The 12,366-nt window shown below is 42.1% G+C and overlaps 1 protein-coding gene across 3 annotated transcripts in view; it reads right to left on the bottom strand.

Moving 5' to 3' along the window:
- Nucleotides 1–12,366, bottom strand: part of TAFA4 (TAFA chemokine like family member 4) — a 174,539-nt gene that overhangs the window by 150,172 nt on the left and 12,001 nt on the right. Inside the window, exon 1 of one of the 3 annotated variants that reach the window (XM_058726229.1) lies at nt 1,024–1,197. The exons of the other annotated variants lie outside the window; for them this stretch is intronic. The gene's annotated coding sequence lies outside the window, so the exon portion shown is untranslated. Of the gene's footprint in view, nt 1–1,023; nt 1,198–12,366 lie in introns of those variants that run through there. 3 annotated transcript variants of the gene reach the window in all.

Below are 12,366 nucleotides of genomic sequence, written 5' to 3'. Positions count from 1 at the left end.
CCATAGCCTACCCCTAGCAGAGTGCCTGGCACTGAGGAGACCCTCAAGAAATACTTCCACTTAATAAGTAAATGAATTGGGGCACCTAGGTGGTTCTGTTGGTTAAGCATCCAACTCTTGATTTCAGTTCAGGTCATGATCTCCCAATTTGTGAATTCGAGCCCCACACTGGGCTCTGCACTGACAGCACAGAGCCTGCTTGGGATCCTCTGTCTCTCCTCTCCTCTCCTCTTCTCTCTCTCTCGCTCAAAATAATTAAACTTAAACATATATATATATATATATATATATATATGTGTGTGCGTGTATGTTTATGTGTGTGTGTGTGTGTGTATATATATATATATATATATATATATATATATATATATGGGCGCCTGGGTGGCTCAGTCGGTTAAGCGTCTGACTTCAGCTCAGGTCATGATCTCGCGGTCCGTGAGTTCAAGCCCCGCAACGGGCTCTGTGCTGACAGCTCAGAGCCTGAAGCCTGTTTCAGATTCTGTGTCTCCCTCTCTGACTCTCCCCGTTCATGCTCTGTCTCTCTCCGTCTCAAAAATAAATAAACGTAAAAAAATAAAATAAAAATTTAAAAATACATATATATATTGAGTGAACCAATCAATGAAATAGGAACCTGTCCAAATGGAATACAAATGTGTCAAGACACAACGAATTCCCCAGTGTGTGGGAGTCCCCAAGTAGCTGGCTGACCACTGGCCGGGACAGGCACCCACCAAAAGGCTGCTGGACTAGATCGCCTTCAGTGTCCTTCCAAATCTGCTCACAGCCTCACATCTGCTATCAATGGGATGGGATTCAAACCCTGACACTCACTATTTCTGTGATGATACATCTACTGCTGCATAACAGATTAACTACATACTTGACAACTTCGCACAGCACAGAACGCATTTATTATCTCACACTTTCTGTAGACCGAGAATCTGGGCACAACTTAGCTGTGTGCTTCCTCAGGGTCTCATGAAGCTGCATGCAGGGTGTCAGCCAGGGCCAGGTTCTCACCTGAAGGTTCAACTGGAGAAGACCCCACTTTCCCACTCACGTGGATGTTGGCAACACTGTCCTTCATCCTTGAGGTTGCAGGACTGAAAGCTTCAAGGCTTTTTGCTGGCTCTCAGTTCCTAGAGGTCATCTGCATTTCTTTGCCACATGGGCTTTCCCAAGATGCCTGCTTACATCTCCAAGCTACCAAAGAGAATCTCTAGGGCAAGGCTACTAGCAACCAGAGTTTACATATGTAACAATCATAGCTATGACATCGCATCATCTCTGCTGTATTCCACTGGTTAGAAGCAAGTCAGATCCTGGCCCACAAAGGTGTGAACTCTAGGAGGCAGGGATCACACAAGGCTACCTACCGCAGTGTCTGACAGTGACCTTGGCAAGTCAGCACACTCCAGCTTCTCCTCCATAGAAATGAGGCACTAATAGGGGCACCTGGGTGACTCAGTTGGTTAAGCATCGGACTCTTAATTTTGGCTCAGGTCATGATCTCACGGTTTGTGAACTGGAGCCCCATGTTGGGCTCTGTGCTAACAGCACGCAGCCTGCTTGGGATTCTCTCTCTCTCCCTCTCTCTCTCTGCTCCTCCCCTGCTTGCTCTCGCTCTCACTCTCTCTCTCAAAATAAATACATAAACTTTAAAAAGAAAGAAAGAAAGAAAGAAAGAAAGCACGCACTAATAGCACAATGGAGTCATTATGGGCACATTTAATATACAAACTCACTTTAGAATGTAACCAGGGTCAAGTTTGTCTCCAAAGCAGTGTTTAAACGTCACAACAACAGATTTCATAGAATAGATTTAGGTTAAAGAGATTTAAGATTAAAAGAGAAGTAAGCCAACCCTTTAAGCCAGAGAAATACTTAAGAATTCTCAACCCATCACCCATCTATGGAAGTTTGGTAGTTACAAGCAGAATTCATTCAACATTCATTTATTCAATGCATTTGAACACCCAGACTTCTGCATTCCCTTTGTTCCTTCCTGTGGACTAGCTCAGCAGTTCTCAAACATAAGGTATAAGAACTCTTATACAGGGTTGTACCCAAAAATATTTTATGGGATGTTTCAGGAAAGAATTCTGACTATACAAGATTTTTCTTTTAGACACTTAATTCAGCACGAAATCCCATGGGCAGTCTGACTCCATTGTCCCAACCTCATAAGCTTGTCCTGATAAAACATCATTAAAAGGGTGACACAATGTTTGGTACTTAATTAAGTGTTCGATAAATATCAGCTCCTATCTCCTATTAAATTACTAAACACACACAAAAAAGATTTGATGATAGATTGTGCCTGGAATATTTGCTCATTTCGATGTCACTTTCCCCAAAACAGGGTTAGGCTCTGTATCTTTCTCTTCTGTGGAATTTACATTTCAATAACTGTAGCCACAAAACATGTTAAGGGCCCGGTCACATTCTGGGCAGCTTGCTGCTAAAACTGAAGACGCTGCCGACGTTCAAGAAGAGAGCAATTATGCCAAGCTGATCGATAAAACGAACTGTAAAGATTAATCCTCCATAATCCATTTTTTTCCTATAGAGGACTGAGCACGGCGATTTCTCACTCCTCTACCCTATGTCTCTATCATCTTCTCAGAAGACAAGGACAAAACACAGACAATTAAAAGGTGCTTTCCAATGAGACCCAATTGTTCTTCCCTACAAGATTTATACTCCCTGCAGATGTGGACTGCGAGGGTAAAGAGAAAGGGGACGGTAACAGAGACATCGTCTTGGGCACTGTGCTGGACAAGGTCCCCATGCTAGCTCATTTGTATCACACATCCTTCCTAACTGATGGGTACGATCGACTCTGTTTTACATATGGAGAAACAGAAGCTCCGGGAAAGGTTACCCGGTTTACCCAAAGCCACACACACACACACACACACACACCCACCCACCCACCCACCCAACATGGAATTGGAAGCTAGACCCTCAGAAGAAGATCCCCTAATATACAGCATCTCTCCAGCATAGCAGAATCACCAAAGCCAATCAACAAATATTTGAAAGTATATGTCCTGGGCACTGGACGGCTTATAAATAAGCCAGAGCACCAATAAGCAGGAAAGACACAAAAATACAAATTCGCTTGTAATTTTGGAGTAGCAGGTAGGGGACAGGGAAAGAAGATTGTTTAATTTATATCAGTATGTCAGAAAAGGTTAGACAGAAAAATAAAAAGCCGTAAAGCCTCCAGGAAAGCTTACGTGTATGTTGTGATGTATGTGTCAGCAGGTGGGGCTGTCTTGGCTCAAAACCCTTATTAGTAGTAATATGTTTCTTGCCCACACAGAGGGATCTGGCGCCCAGATCATCAGCCCAAGTGGTGTGAAATCATTTCAATTCTCTGCACCTCACCTCTGAGGCATCACCCCTCCCCTAAGCCCCCTTGGATCAATGTTTCATCCGCTACGTTCGAGCGAATCACTGATCCTACCCCTTCATTCTTTTGAGTCTAGGCTCACAGAATATTTCCCGCACCTTTATTCCATTATTTCCATTCTATTATTTTCCCCCTTGTCTGTTTCCCACTTCCCAAGACATTAAAGGGAAGCCCGCCCCTAAAGGGTGTATAAGCAATTTCCTTTCCTAACACCTGGCAGGGCCCCTTTAATCATGAAACATCAGGAAAAACCTGCAAACCAAAATCTCCCTTCCATTTTTACCAGTCCCATCGAAGCTGGGTCTTTTTATTTGCCTGCAGACACTACATCAAAAGAAGGGGGGGGGGGGTACTGGTTGATTAAAAGACTGCCATAGCTCAAGGACACAACCAAAATGTTAGATGCCTGACTTAACTACTGGCCACTAATTAAATGCAAAACAGTAGCATTAATGCAAAAGGGGATGAGCAACACTATATTGGGCTTTTCTTTTTTTCCAAACAGGGAACACCCCTGGTTTTCCCCCCCACCCCCACCCCCACTCCATCCCTCTGCATTTTCAAAGTGCCGGGGACCAGAAGAGAAACCGAGCAGCATACAGTTAATCAACTCTTCCTCATCTGCATGTGACGCTGCATTCAGAGAGAATTAATGACGGGTGTAGCTGAAAAACAGGCGGACCAAGGTGCTGTTGGCTCCCACTCAAGTGCTCCTGGATTTCTGGCTGTTCTCCTAAGCCCCAAGAGATCAAACTCGGTTCTTCTGCTTCAGCCAGAAAATTGCAAAGTCCTAAGACTACTCTCCCTGGGCTTCAGAAAACCACTAGAGATTAACAAAATGAAAAGAAAAGATGTTGAGTTCTCTGATATTTTCCTCTGGGTGTTTGTTAAACCACTTGGGGATCTCACTTTAGGGGTTCACGGCATTTACACAGGTTCCTAATGCAGGTGGCTGTTGAGAAAGCACGACTGAAGGCACTGGGGGAAGGAATCCTGCCCCCAAATATTTCCCCAGCCAGGTTATCTTGCTAGAGATCAATGCTTGGGGTTATTAAGGAATTGTATGTCCTGGAGGAATTAACATGGGAAGACTTTAGGCTACTCAGTCTTTCACTAAAATGCCCTAATGACAATCGTTTTGAATAACACCAACGAAACTAAATAATAATAAATACAGTGGGGGCTTATATTTAATGAAAACTTCCTGCGTGTCAAACACTGTGCTGTGCGGGTATTTCCTATCCAATTCATACCTGATATTTTCTTTTTAAAGATGAGGACATCTGATTAACATTATTTGCCCAGGGTTGCACAGAGTCAGGACTGAAGCCAAGATTGAAATCCAGATAGAGGGACGGTAGAGCACGGTTTTCTGAAGGCCACCTAGTTCTGCCCCATTCACACCTAGTGGCTGGTTGGGGTTGCAAAATAAAGCTAACCACCAGGGAGCAGAAAAGAGGGCATAGGGGAGGCAGCATGGCCAGCTGGAACACCAAAGAGCCCAGGAAGAGAGGGGAAAGACGTGCTGGAAGGGACAGGGAAAGGCTGCCAAAGACAAAGCTTGTTTTATTTAGCAGAATGGTTATGAGCAGAGCCTTTGAAGGCAGGCCACCTGGGTTCAAATTCCAGCTCAAATCACTAGCTGCTAGCGTTCAATTTATAGTGTTGTTCCTTGCTGCCTCTCTGTCGGGCACAAGGTCCTGCAGAAGGGTAACCATTTGGAGAAATCAATGTTACTAATCTGATCAATGTTGGAAAGACATTCTCAATTAGAGACGGAGAAAGACAGAAAGAGAGAGACGGGGAGAAATTCAAGCTCTGAGCTACTAGTTGAGTGATGCTGACAAGAGGCTCCACACTCTCTTTTCCAGTTTCCTCCTCTGTAGAATGAAGACAATAGTCCTACTCACCCCAATTAAATGGGCTAATATGTTCAAACGATTTGGAATAGTGCTTGGCACACGACAAGCGCTACATAAGTGTTTTAACTATTTAACAATTCTGGCAAGAACAACCCGGGCTCAAACATTAGTCTGAAAAAAAAAAAAAAGCTATGCAAAAGAAACAACCATGTATGTCCACTGAAACCACGTATGAGAGTGTTCATAGCAGCCAAAACCTAGAAAAAATTCAAATGTTTAATACCAGGATGGATAAGTATAGAGTGGTCTATCTGTACGATGAAATACTACACAGCAGTGAAAAACTGTTATGTGCAAGATCAGACATCATATTGCCCAGAAAACTCAGGAAAGAGTACACACACATGTTCCCACGTATATGAAGCCATAGAAGAAGGAAAGCTAAGAGAGAGATTCATGGTCACCTAAGTGGGGTGGGTATAAGGGATCCATTCTGCATTCTGAATAGCAGTTTTGTGGGCGTGCTGCATATATGTGCATATTCACACGGCTAAGATTTGGGTACTTTATTATAAGTTACACCTCAAGTTTCAAAAATGAACAAAAGCCACTGGGTCAGTATGGTACATGTGATTACACGTACAAAGTTAAATTTTTTGTTTTAATAATTAATAGTTTCAAACATTATTTAAGCACTGAGGCATTTAGCCTGTGTTTCATTAATTGAAAGATTAAACTCGTTATTTCACCTCGTTAAATGAGACTGAATATAAGTCTATTTCAATAAAAATATGGGAAAATTTGGGGAAAAAAACATGAAGGCAATGTGCAAATGACTGAAACTTAGAAATTCAGAAATCACCAGATTATGAGGCAGCTATGGATGGGAGTTAAATGGGCCTTTATTCTAGTCCAAGGGTGGAAGGACTGAATCAGCCTGTTCCTATACAACCTATAAACTAAGAATGGTTTTTGCATTTTTAAATAGCATGGGTGGGGGAGGAGGAATCAAAATGATATTTCTTGACATTCCAATTTCGGGACTCCTGGGTGGCTCAGTCAGTTGAGCATTTGACTCTTGATTTCGGCTCAGGTCCTGATCCCAGGGTTCCTGAGATCCCTGCTCACTGAGGTGTTCGCAAGTAACCACCATAATTAGCTCCTTTGCTCCAGAGTCTGACTTTATAAAGCTCACAGGACGTGTGCAAGCCCTGAGTTCTGACCCAGTGGCAATCAGAGCACCATCGGAAGTTGCTTCCACAAGACAATGCAGAAAACAAACCGTCGCGAGGGAACTGATGGGTTTCTCGTAATACATTATAAAATTTTCCCTTTCTTTTTTTTTTCTGGAATGTTACTGAGCCCTCAGGTTAGTTCTTGCTTAAAAACCAACCCACTTTAGAGTCTTCTTCTGTTTTCAAGGCATTGGTGCATCTTCATTTTTTTTTTAATATTTATGTATTTATTTTGAGGCGGGGGGGGGGGAGCAGAGAGAGAGAGAGGGAGAGAGAATCCCAAGCAGAGTCCGACCTATCAGCGTAGAGTCCGACATGGGGCTCAATCCTACCAAGCACAAAATCATGACCTGAGCCGAAATCAAGAGTCGGATGCTTAACCAGCTAAGCCACCCAGGTGCCCCAGCATTAGCGTATCTTCAGAGCATCAGCACTTAAGGCTATTGATGGAAATGTGCCAAAAGAAAATAATTGGGAGTGCCAATTGGCTGATAAGAGAATTTGACTGTCAAACAGTGATGGAAGATGAATTTTCCTACCTCTGAACATTCAATAGACTATCTCTTCCACATGGAATATACTTCCTCCTATCTTCAGTGTAGCTACCAGACTGAAAGTTCCCTGAATATGAAAACCGTATTGGAATCAAGAATGGTACCCTGCTCACCATCTTATGCAAAATAGGCATTTGAGAAATACATGGAAGAAGGAAGAAACAGGAAGTTCTAGTCCTCATTCAATACATATGGTACTGATTAAGACACACTGAGTTTATGTGCTCATTTCCTCAGATTTTAAGTGACTCTCTATCTCTGCAAAAGCAATAACTATTTTTGACAGACAAGTTCAAAATCAAAACCTACCGCCGTGAATGTGTACTTTTGGAAACAGGGTAAATATCTTACAGTTGTGAGAAGTTGTTTCATATAGAATGCTGTTTAAGAAAAGGTGTGAGGTTCCTACTGGCTCTAATGTTAATCATTTATGATATACTGTGGTTCAGAGCTCAGCAACTGGAATCATTTCAGGCAGTAAATATACATTTCCTGTCAAAACACATCAAATGGGTAAGACTTCAATCTATTGGAGAATGAGTTGTAACTAACTTCAATATTGGCAATTTGGAGAATGCTCTGATGGCTTTTAATAGCTGTGGCAGTTTTCTCTTCACTTCTTGCCCCCAAACCACAGAGGATCTCTGTCTGGCCCTCCCCAGAAATGGTTCTCAGTATCTCTGTAGTATGGGAGGGATGTGAAATGCACCCCTCCAGATCCAAATCTGCCGTGGAGCGTGTCTGTTCCCATCACTCAGATCTTCCAGAACTAAAGCTATGTCTACACATAACTTGAAAGAGCATTCTGGATTTATGAGCTATAAATCCTTCTACCATGTTATGAACTCATTAAGGGTGAGGTGTTAACCTTCTGCCTGTACCATTTCACTTCACTACATGTAATGATGACGTAGAAAATAAAGGCTTCAACACAAAATGACTTGCTCTTTTACAAAAATTAAGTCCCCTGGTACGCAGACCAAGGCAGGTACTTTAGCACCATACAATCGCCAAGGCCTCCTGCTGCTTTTATATGTTTTGCCTTCTTCCCACCTGTCTTTCTTCCTCAAGGTCACCTCACGGACCAAGACGGCTGCTCGGGCACCAACTATCACATGACATTCCAGTACTTAACATATCCCCAAAGGGCTCCGCTCTCAATGTTAGGAAGACTCCCACAGAAATACCACCTGTCATTTCTACATGTGTCTCACATGGCCACCCTACTGCCAGAAAGATTGTGAAACAGTCAGGATTCTGTACAGCATGTGTCTAGCTAGAAATCAGAGCGCCATTAGGAAGGAAATGGGTGGAAATGGATATTATGTAGGCAACAAGCATCTCTTCCACAACCCTGTATTGTATGTATACAGATGGACCATCAAAGACCAAATAAAAGAAAGAAATGTAGATTCTCCAATATGGCGCCTCTTGTCACCTCATGGAACCTCCCAGGAGATTCCATTCTATCATCCTGGAGGCCAACACTCACCCATAGATGTGAATATTCTCAGACTGGACATTTCTTCTCAGATTGGTCAGTAGTGCATATTCCCTCATCATGTTAACAAAGTAGAAAATTTCACAGGTAAACAGCACCTCAACTCTACTTACTGTGACACCAACGTGTTCTATGGTTTGAGTTTTCAGGTTTTGTCTCCTGTGAAATTTAATTATAAAACCGTGTGTGTTTCTATCTCATCCAAACCCAAGAGCAAGATCACAGTCTTACTCCCCTGTGTGTCAACATGGCAGGACTGAAAGCTGAGAGAAGTGATGGCATTGACCAAGGATCAGATGGAAAGGGAGAAGCCCAAACTCTGAATTCCACAGCTCTGCGTTTTCACACCAGTGCCCGGCCGTATGGAAGATCACTACAGCTTGGCAGAGGCAATGTGGCTTTTGGCAGGACTTCAGGAATAATGACAGTGTGCATTTATACACTAAGCTGCAGTTTTCAAAGCATTTCCACATAGTCAGCAATTGGAAACACCCACCAATGCTTTATAGGAGGCCAGATTGCTGTTGCTCTGAGTAGGTAAGGGATTTATGGCCTTGAGGTAACATTCGTGATTTAAAGAATAAGGAGCCAGCCAAAAAAGAAAAGGAAACAAACAGGATGCAAGTTCCAAGGAAAGGAACGTCAAGTACAAAGCCATTGAGCAAGAAATGAGTCTAGGAATTCTAGGAAATGAGAGATGGCCAAAGTGGTTTTAGGGGAATAAGCAAGGGGAAGGTGTCTCAGATGACATCAGAAAATTGAGACACTGGCAACTGACAACTTTTGGCCCTACTTCTACACAACTGTTACTTTTCCTACAACCACATGCATTTTCTTTCTTTTTTTAATTGTTTTAACATGTATTTATTTTTAAGAGAGAGAGAGACAGTGCATGAGCAGGGGAGGGGCAGAGAGAGAGGGAGATCAAGAATACCAAGCAGGCTCTGCACTGTCAGCACAGAGCCTTATGTGGGGCTCAAACTCACAAAACGTGAGACCAAGACCTGAGCTGAAATTAAGAGTCGGACTCTTAACTGAGCCACCCAGGTGCCCCACTTCTTTTTTCTAAAGCAGGCTCCATGCCCAACATGGGGCTCAAACTCACAACCCCAACATCAAGAATTGCATACTCTATCGACTGAGCCATCCAGGAGCCCAAACAAAATCCATTTTCAACATGGAAATGTTATCTATCTTCTGTCTGTCTCCACCTCCACTCAAACTCCTTCTCTAACTTTCAAGAAAGAGAAGGTATCTTTTAATAGCAACATATGCTATTCATTTTCAAATATCTACAAAGTTTCAGAATTATAAAACTCCATTTGCTTTAAAAGCAAATTTTCCACAAGCTTTCTCTGTGCTTTCAAATTTTATCTCAATATGTGTATTTTTTAAAAGAAGATATACATACAAATACACAGGATCCTATTGCTTATCTATCCAGAGTAAACCTACAAAATATCCCTCTGCAAGGAGAGAATTCCAAACCCCTGCTATAGTATTTACACCTAGTAGGCCCTCAATTTCACTGGCTCCTTTGGCCTATGACTTAGAAGGTCCCGTGTTTCAAACAGTTAGAGGGAGAAAAAATTTTTTAATATCTTGGCATCCATCAACCAGCATTTTCAAGGGCATGAGAACTGCAGCGCCCAAGGAGCTGTCTAAGGTGCTTAAGGTTAATGGCTGTATTTACATAGCCATCAATTCACTTTACAAAGAACTGCCCTGGTAGAATGATACAGCTCCCATCAGGAAGCCCAGCCCCGGCAGAGCAGACAGGAGTCTGAAGGAGGGAAGGAAAACGCCTGATAAATCTTAACGACTCCGTCCTGTTTTCATTAGATTATTTATCTCCCTCTTTTCAGTTAAAAAGTCTTGATCCTCTTGTTGAACAAAACAGACTACACTTCCATCACTTGATGAGTCACTTACTAAAACATTTTGACAGTAAAATAATAGCTGTACCCCTTCTGAGGGAGGTATACCTATACATGCACTGTCCAAAAAGGCAGCCACTAGACATGAGCAGCTATTTAAATAATGCTAAATTAATTGAAAATAAATAAAATTTAAAATTCAGTTCCTCCTTGACAACAGCCGCATTTCAAGTGCTCAACAGTCAGTCACATGTGGCTCAGTGGCTGCTGTTAGTGGAGGACACGGATTTTAGAATATTCTCTTTCATGGCAGGAAGTTCTACTGAAACTTTTGTCCAGTCTGTAATGTAAAAGGCTTGACCTGTAGGGAACAACTAAATAAAATACAGTACGTTCCTAATGAAAGTTAGTTAAAGAAAGGGACAAGAGCTATGGGTCACTCTCCAAGACAATGGTAAGGGAACAATGCAAATTATTGAAACAGATGTATATAAATTACTATTTAAGTGAAAAAATTCTACACAATACTACACAATACGACCTATTTAGTAAACATATGTAAATTAAATAAATAGAAAAGTTTAAATATATTTTGATGTTTCCACATTATACTTTTGAAATAAACGTAAATGCTCCCTACTTCTACTGACCAGTGAGCACTGACAGATGAACTGCAAATAGTTAGGGAGAATCTACCAGCATACCATCAGGCCATTCTCCCTCCTCACGTTGGGATTTCACTGAGACATAACGTATTGTACATATATGCTGAAAGAGATTAGCCAAATTCTTAACAGTTGGTGGGGAGAGAGCTTTAGAAATGGGTTGGAGGGGTCGTTAAAGGTGATCTTTACTTTTTATCTTACTGCAATTTTACTTTTATTTTTTTTACAACTTGCATGTCACCAGCAGGGCTTCCACAAGGTCACTGGTTGCTTATTATCACTGGCGGAATCACTGTCCATATGATACAAAACTAGCGGCTGTAATTACACTGCCAATTCCCAGCCAACAGAGAATTCCATCCACACTCTCTAGGTTCTATAGTAAATAAAATGCCATGCTTTTTTTTAACTGGATATTTCTTTAAAAAAAAAAAAAAAAAGATTAGGGCAGATGAGGGCAAGTTTGTTGTTTGGATGCTTCTGCCGTTTTGTCTTCCATGTAAACTAACTTCTGCCGTGCCCTAGTCTGCCACTCAACCTGGAAGCCTCATCTTCGAACTGTCTGGAGTTGAGAACTAGAGGGGGACAGAGGGCAAAATGGCAGGCAGCCAGGGAGGAGAGCTATAGCATCTTGACAGTTGGGCAAAGATGACCAAAGTGAAAACATGCCAAAGGGACAACAGTGACTGATGGGTCCCAAGGAAATGTTAGTACAACATACACAACACACCACAGCCTTCGAGAGAACACCAAAGTTCCGCAAACCAGCCATGTAATTAAAACACAGCTCTGGAGACAGAGGAGGTTAAACGACTCTGACCCAGCCCATCCACTCTTCTTGGTGGCTGCCAGTTCCAACCTTCCTGCCAACACCCACACATTTCTATACGTCAGACTATCTCTAAAATAATCTCCCAAAACCCCAACTTAAAAAAAAAATGAATAAGGATTTAAGCAATCAAATTCTTCAACACTTGTTTCTCATTCAGGAGAGACTGTAGTTTGCAAACTTCAAGTTCTCGTTAATAGTGCAAGACATAGTAAAATCTACTAAAAGCTTTTCATTTAACCAAACATGGACAGTAATCTATTCCTCCAAGTGGTAAGAGAATGCACCAAGCCAGGCATCTGTGCAAAAACTTTCCATACCCCCTTCAGTCCTATAACTCTATCTACAATTCCATCTTCTGGTCCTAACTAAATCTTCAATTATTCCCAGAATGGATGAAATCTTAAATCCACATCAGCTTT

The sequence above is a fragment of the Neofelis nebulosa genome, chromosome 4, assembly GCF_028018385.1.
Source record: "Neofelis nebulosa isolate mNeoNeb1 chromosome 4, mNeoNeb1.pri, whole genome shotgun sequence".
Taxonomy (NCBI): Eukaryota; Metazoa; Chordata; class Mammalia; order Carnivora; family Felidae; genus Neofelis; species Neofelis nebulosa.
Note: the sequence above shows the minus strand (reverse complement) of the source record. Positions and strands in the feature narration are given on the sequence as shown.